The sequence below is a fragment of the Musca domestica genome, unplaced genomic scaffold (genome assembly GCF_030504385.1).
Source record: "Musca domestica strain aabys unplaced genomic scaffold, Musca_domestica.polishedcontigs.V.1.1 63, whole genome shotgun sequence".
In the NCBI taxonomy this organism is placed as follows: domain Eukaryota; kingdom Metazoa; phylum Arthropoda; class Insecta; order Diptera; family Muscidae; genus Musca; species Musca domestica.
In genome coordinates this window covers 2,939,308-2,947,466 of record NW_026712370.1, presented here as the reverse complement: position 1 = coordinate 2,947,466, position 8,159 = coordinate 2,939,308, and the positions used below count along the sequence as shown (strand labels likewise).

General features: G+C 27.0%; 1 long non-coding RNA gene across 1 annotated transcript; it reads right to left on the bottom strand.

Moving 5' to 3' along the window:
* Positions 1-3,144: 3,144 nt before the first annotated feature.
* Positions 3,145-3,481, bottom strand: LOC131805863 (uncharacterized). Its single transcript, XR_009343864.1, has 2 exons — positions 3,355-3,481; positions 3,145-3,222 (listed from the first exon to the last, which is right to left on the bottom strand). It is a non-coding gene; the product is annotated as an uncharacterized LOC131805863 (long non-coding RNA).
* Between the last annotated feature and the right edge of the window lie 4,678 nt (positions 3,482-8,159).

Here is an 8,159-nt window from a genome sequence, read left to right as displayed (position 1 = left end):
CCATGAGTAATTCCAATAATTCGATGAATCCAATATCACAGGACGGAGTAACTTTTAGTACCATTCAAGTTCGCTTTTTTTAAGACCCAGTATCATCCTTCCAATGATAATACCATGACGCTGTACATTTAAGTTTTACTACATTTGGCATTTTAGTACCCTTTTTATACCCTCCACCATACATAGTATGGAGTGTATATTATCTTCGTCATTCCGTTTGTAACTCATAGAAATAATAATTTTACACATAAAAACAGACAGACAGATCAATCTTTTGTCTGCAGGCAGATATTTCAAATTTCGAATTTTAAGCTCTTGGTCGGTTCTACAGCCTACGAAAAATAATATATATGGGGGCTATACGAAGACGTGGACATACATTTTTTGTATTATGCTGCAGTATCTATTACGAACTTCAAATACCAAATTTGGAATGATTCCGTTAAATAATGTCGCTAAAATCATCAAAATACCGGATATGGGGGGGTACCGTTATATGGGGGCTATACGAAGACGTGGACCTGCACAGATAATTTTCTGTCACAGGCTGTAGTATTCATTTCGAACTTCAAATACCAAAGTTGATGCAATTCCGGTGAATAATGTCGCTAAAATCATAAAAATACCGAATATCGGGAGGTACTTATATATGGGGGCTATATGAAAACGTGGACCTACATGGCCCATTTACGAACTTAACCTGCCTACTGGCAAAATATACATGTGTGCAAAATTTTAGCCTTCTATCTCAATTTGTTCGAAATATAGAGTGATTACAACAGACAGACACACAGACAGACAGACGGACATGGCTTAATCGTCTTAGAATTTTACGCTGATCAAGAATATATACTTTATTGGGTCTGACATGAATGTTTCGAGGAGTTACAAACGGAATGACAAAATTAATATACCCTCCATAGTATGATGGAGGGTATAAAAGTCTGTGATTTAACTTCCTACCAAAAGAAAGGGGTCTTCCACTAGGCCACTAGGTCCCCTGCTATTCGGAAGGTTTAAGATGTTTATCACATTTTTGTCCATATCATACTTTTTATTACAAAATGTGTTAAATATTCTATTTCTAACCTCGCATTTTCAACTTTAAATAATTACCAAATTATTTTTTTTTTAAAGTTCCACTCAAAATTAAATGAATTTACATTCAATAAATAAATTCAAATTGCATATGCTTCAATTTTTAATTTTTGTAGTACAGAGAGATATAAATTTGAAATGTCCATTTTAAATACGTGGGAGATCGAAAAATAACAATAAAATTCTTAACAAGCAAAACATTATTTGGTTTTTTTTCATTACACATCTTCGTTTGTTTTTTATAAAAAAATTCATAGAATTTTGAAAAAATATACTCTACAAACATTCTATTTTGACCTCGATGACATCCAAAATAAAACACTTCCTTCCTAAATCTGTTTGGTACCTTTTTCGGTAGTTTCGGTTGTTTTGCTTAGCTGTTTCCTTAATCACATATTTTAAATTGTTGTTGTTTTGTTTTTACTCATTATTTGATAATACATAAATATTTTATGTCTATATAAAGCTTATGTTAGTGAACTTTTTGCTTCCGTTTCCTTTTCCTTTTCGTTTGACATTAAATGTCTCTATTCGTTCTAGCCTTCGACGCAATGTAAGTGTGTGTGTGTGTATCTGTTTTGTTTTTCTATCCAACCACTCGCCAACTTTTTTTTTGTTTTGTAAAAGTTCATCATTGTTTTGTTTTTGTTTCTTTTTCTGTAACATTCACTTAATTACACATTTAATAACATTTTATATGACTTTTTATAATTATCTTTTTTTGTTAATTTTTAAAAAATATTTTATTTTTTTTTTAAATTTTATTTTTTTTTAATACATATCACAGATCCAGTACTTGTTAAAAATTAAAAACATGATTTCATTTTGTTTTCGTTTTATTTTTAATTCAACATTTGTTTTTGTTGGTTGTTGATTTCATTTATCCTTGTTGTTGTTGCTGCTGTTGCTGTAGCTTTTCTTTTTGTCCTTGATGATCACGTTACATTTTTGTTTTGCATTTCGTTTAGGTACAAAAGATATTTTCGTAAATTGAATGAATTGAATTTTGTTGCGGTTTTTGGAAATGAAATCGTACGAATTTGAAAATAAATGTTTTGTTGAATCTGATTTCGAATTTTCGTATCATTCTATCTGTGGTATATTATGCATATATGAAATGGATCTGGCGAATATGGTGGTGTGATTGGATTGACATCGGTTTGAAAATGGTGAAATTTTGTTTGAACAACTGTTTTTTGTTGTTATGGTTGAGTTGACTGTAAAAATGACATCCTAATCACTGGTCTTTGACAACAATTCGCCTGTATACGAAAGTAGAACATTTTAATTATATATGCGGAAAATAGATTTTAGGAAATGGAAAAAAACTCTTCAGGTCCTTTTAGAAATTTCTACTATTGGATGAACTTCTTTAGTTCCCAGGGGACACTTTTTTCTAGTAGGAAAATCCCAAGATCCCGGTGGTTTTAAGAACACCACTTTCTATTGAAAACCTGAGGACACTTTTTCCTTAGGAAAAAATCCTAAGATCACATAAAAAATGTGTAAGATCCCTGAAAGGTATTTTTTTTTTTTCTTAAAGAAAACAATCCTTAAGTTCTTAGAAGGATTTTTCCACAGGAAAAATTGGAAGATATAAATGGGAGCAATATCCAAATTTACACTGATCTCGATAAAATTTGGCAAAGGTAACAGAGGACATACTATTACGTTGTTACAGAGGGCATAGGACAAAAATAACCTTGTTACTGAGGGCGGAGGACAAAAATAACAAATCGGATGAACAGTATATATGGGAGCTAAAGTTATATCTGAACCGATTTCGATAAAATTTGGCATACTTATTTTCAGGTATAATCTGGTCGAATGTGCAAAATTACTTACTATTTGGGCTGATATTGCACGCTTGGTACACAATTAAAGCAAATTGGACGAATATATATTATTAATTATTAATTCATATTTTTCTTCTTCTGCTACCGTGGATTTTTTAAGACTATGCTTTCCAGGACCAAGGTTATATTCAATGAATTTTGTTTAGAATTTTTTCAAGAACTTTCTGGATTTTTAAATAGTATCAAAAAATTTGTTTTTTTTAAAAAAACATTTAAAGGAATTCTGGTCACAAATAATGACTGTTTTAATGAATATTTCTTCAAAAACCTCCTTGCCGAACATCGTGGATTTCTTTAAGGACTTCTTGGCACAACATTGTATTTTTTTAGAATACTTTTTTGAACAAACAAGATTAAGGATTCACAAATGCTGATTTTTAATAAATATTTCTTCAAAAACCCCCTTGTCAAACATCGTGGGTTTCTTAAGGACTTCGTTTTATGAACACTCTGTTCAAAGATTGAGAATTTTCAAGAACCTGCATTTCGAAAATCCTTGAGTTTTAGGAATACATTCCAAGGACTAAACAAAAAAATTAGAAAAAAATTTTTAGATTTTTTTAGATTTCCAGGACCTCCAGGAACTCCTGACCAAAATATTCGAATTTTTAGGCACCTTTTTTGAAGAACATCCTGACCAAAAATGTTGAATTTTTAAAAGCACATTTTAAAGGTAATTTTTCCAACAAGTGGATATTTTAAAAATATTTTGAAAGACCTCCTAATCGGAAATTTTTGAATTTTAATAAAGTTTGTTAAAAGAGCTTTCGATTAAATATCGAGAATTTTTTAAACATTCAAAGTCAAAGACCTCCAGATCATACATAATTAATTTCTATGAATTTTTCAAATGGCTCCTATTCAAGGACTACAAGAACTTCCTAACCAAAGATTCTTTATTCCTTTGAAACACACGCTGGCTGTGGGTCGTTGAAATTTAAAGATATTATAAAGGACTTTACGATTACATACAACCCGTGAATTTTTTAATGCATATTTTACAAAAAGTTTGGATTTAAAAAAATAAAGGGATTCCTTTCGCAAATCTTATTTTTTAAATATTTTTTCAAAAACCTCCTTGCCAAACATCGTGGATTTTTTAAGGGACTTCTTGGCCCAATATTGTATTTTTTTAGAATATTTTTCGAAGAACAGTCTGTTTAAAGGTAGAGGGTTTTCAAAGACCTGCAGTTCGAAAGTTCTTTGAGTTCTAGGAAAACTTTCCAGGACGACCAGGTCAATAAATGGGATTTTTAGAATTTTATTTCAGGACTTCCTGATCAAAAATTTTGGATTTCTTTAAATATATCTCTCAAGAACAATCTGACTAAAATATTTGAATTTTCTAAGCATTTTTTCTTGAACATCTTAACCAAATTTTTAAATTTTTAAGAGTATATTTTGAAGGACATTTTGGCCAACAAGTGGAATTTTTTAAAAATATTTTTAAAGACCTCCTAATCAAAAAATGTTGATTTTTAATAAAATTTGTTCAAAGAGCTTTTGGTGAAATACCGCGAGTTCTTGAAACATTCAAGGTCAAAGTCCTCCTAACCAAAAATAATTGATTTTTATGATTTTTCAAATGGCTCCTTGTCAAGGACTACATGGACTTCCTAACCAAAACTTGTTTATCCCTTTGAAGCCCACCTAGCTGAAAGTAGTTGACATTTAAAGATATTATTAAGGACTTTCCGATTACATATAAACCGTGTATTTTTTAATGAATATTTCTCAACAAGTTTGTTTTTATTAAAAAAAGTTTTGATATTTTGAAGGTTTGTTAAAAGAATTATAACCCGAATTCTGATTTTTTTATAAATATTTTTTTCAAAAACCCCCTTATCAAACATCCTCGATTTCTTCAAGGACTTCTTGGCTCGAAATTGTATTATTAGAATACTTTGTGAAAAACACTCTGTTCAAAGAATGAGGATTTTCAAGGACCTACAGGTTGAAAATCTTAAATACTTTCCAAGGACTACCTAATCAAAAAATGGGATTTTTTTCAGGACCTCATTATCAAAAATTGTGGATTTCTTTAAATATCTCTTAAGAACATCCTGACCAAAATATACGAATTTTCTAAGCCTATTTTTAAAGACCTACTAATCAAAAATATTTGATTTTTAATCAAATTTGTTCAAAGCTTTTGATAAAATACGGCGAAGTTTTTTAATATTCAAAGTCAAAGACCTCCTGGCCAAAATTAATTAAATTGAGGACTTTCCGATTACATATAAGCCGCATATTTTTTTAAGGATATTTTTCAAAAAGTTTATTTTTTATCAAAAAGTCTAGATTTAAAAAATATTAAAGGAAGTCTAGTCACAAATCCGGATTTTTTTTAAATATTTCTTCAAAAGCCTCCTTGCCGATCAACGTGGATTTCTTCAAGGACTTCTTGGCCTGAAATTGTATGTTTATTTACAATACTCTGTAAAGAACACTCTGTTCATAGATTGAGGATTTTCAAGAACTACCTGATAAAAAATGATTTTTAAGAATTTTTTTTTTCAGGACTTCCTGATCAAAAATTGTGGATTTCTTTAAATATCTCTCTCAAAAACATCCGAGCAAATACCGAGAATTTTTCAACATTCAAAGTCAAAGACCTCAAATGGCTCCTAGTCAAGGCTCTTACGAGGATTTTCGAACCAAAACAATTGTTTATCCCTTTGTAATACACCCTTGCTTTTCATTTTATTTTTCATTTTTTTAAAGACCTCCTAGTCGATAATCCAATATCAAGAACCCTTTTGATTAAAAATCGGTATATTAACTATGATATTCCGTTGGTAACATCCTCATCCCATTCCCCATATTCGTTGTACATAAAGTATATATATTTACAATCAGCATTAAATTCAATGTCGATTTAATGATGTCCGTCTGTCTGTCTGTTGAAATCCGATACAGCCCACATTATTTGACGTAGAGCTTCAAAATTTAGCAGAAGAATTTGTATTGCATCTAGGTTGGTTGGTATTGAAAATGAAACCACCTTTTTTTATAGCCGCCATATAATAGTACCTCCCGATATACGATATTTTGATGATTTTTCGAACATTTTCCCACGGTTTTGTCTCAAAATTTGTATTTCCAGTTTGAATTGAGATACTTTTTTTAAAGAAATGGAGGATATTAAAAGTTCGACCCTTCCGAACTTAATATTTTTTTATTTGTTTTAATTAATTTTTTTTTAGAATTTTATGATAATTAAGAACTTCTAGGATAAAATATCGTGAATTGTTTATCAAAAGTATTTGGTCAATGATTCCCGTAGAGCAACCCAAACCACTTTTTTTTCTTATAACAAACAATTTGCCTGGTAGAATTATATGCCTAAATAAATAAGTTTGACATATGCAAAAAATTTTGCATATTTTTTAAAGTAGCCTGCATTTTAATTAAAATCAATTATTCAATCAACACTATTCTCACCGGTTTTCTTCATATTATTATATATCTCTTTAATGATGATAATTCGTAGATTATCTTCCCATAGAAACAATTAAGTAATTCCTCAATTTGAAATGTTTCATAAAAAATGCTATTAAATGTCAAAAAAGGTATGTTTTGTTTTTTGTTCAATCAAAAACTGTTTTATTTTTAAATCCAAACACTTCCCAAGTTTTCTTCAATATATTGTTTTTACAAACTGCTCAAGATATTATTTTTTTAAACATCTGTATTAAATTGCACATATACACATTTTTTTTTATAAGGATACAACATAAACTTTTCGATGGAATTCATGTTTTTTTTTAATACGGACCAGTGTTAGGAAGGAAAATGAAAGATGTCTTCATGTTTCTTAACCAATTGTGAATGCAAATGATTGATAGAAAGAAAATGTGAAATATTTATAGGAGTCTGATTACATTTTGAGCTGTGATGAATATGCTTGCTATGAATTTTGTTGTTGTTTTTTTTTTTTCTTTTTTTATTTATTATCATTATTATCATTATATTCTTTTATATTTATAGATGAAATATTTATTTTTTAAAATATTTATCAAATTAATTTTCAAAAATCTACAAGAAAAAATATATATTTAACATTTAAATTTATATATAAATCAACAATATGTATGTAAAAGTGTGATTTTTTAATAAGTGTAAGAAAAGAAAGAAATTAAAAAAATATATAATAATTATTACAGAAACCCATAGTTTTGTAGTTGTTTTTCTTTTCTAGTTTTCAAGTTTAACAAGTTCAAAGTGTTGAAAATTAGTTTGTATCTATTTGGTTTCAATATTTGTTTTCTTTTATTATTTTTTGGTTTGTTTCTTTTAATTTTAATAATTTATGGTGCTCATTTTATTGCTATCGTTTTAATTATTTTCGTTATTTCAAATCGCCATCTATTTACTTTCCAGATGTTTTGTTTTGTTTTTTTTCTTTTTTTAATTTCTGTTATAAGCATAGTTAATTATATCAAGGCACACTAGCAATTAATTAATCAATAAAATTGTAAATATACTTTGTTTATTTTTTTGTATTCTTTTTTATTATTTTTTTTTAAATAAGGGAATTTATATAATAATTATTTAATTTTTGTGCTTTAATGCACATAAAACAACATGTATTCGTACAATTTGTTATACTTTTAAAACAAAAAAAAAAAGATTTATAAATTGTTTTTTTTTATTCAGAGGAGGATGGTGCTTTTTTGTGAAATAGTGAAATAGAAAATATCAAATTTTATTTCCAAAAATTATAATATAGTGTATAATTAAAAAAAAACAACATGGCATTAAACGCTTCCTTCAAATAAAATATATTTTCTTAAATTATTATTAGTATTATTATTATTATTATTATTATTATTATTATTATTATTATTATTATTATTATTATTATTATTATTATTATTATTATTATTATTATTATTATTATTATTATTATTATTATTATTATTATTATTATTATTATTATTATTATTATTATTATTATTATTATTATTGTTATTGTTATTATTATTATTATTATTATTATTATTATTATTATTATTATTATTATTATTATTATTATTATTATTATTATTATTATTATTATTATTATTATTATTATTATTATTATTATTATTATTATTATTATTATTATTTTATTGTTTTTATTATTATTATTTATTTATTTATTTATTATTTTTATTTATTAATTTATTTATTTATTTATTTATTTTTTGTTTTTGTAAAATC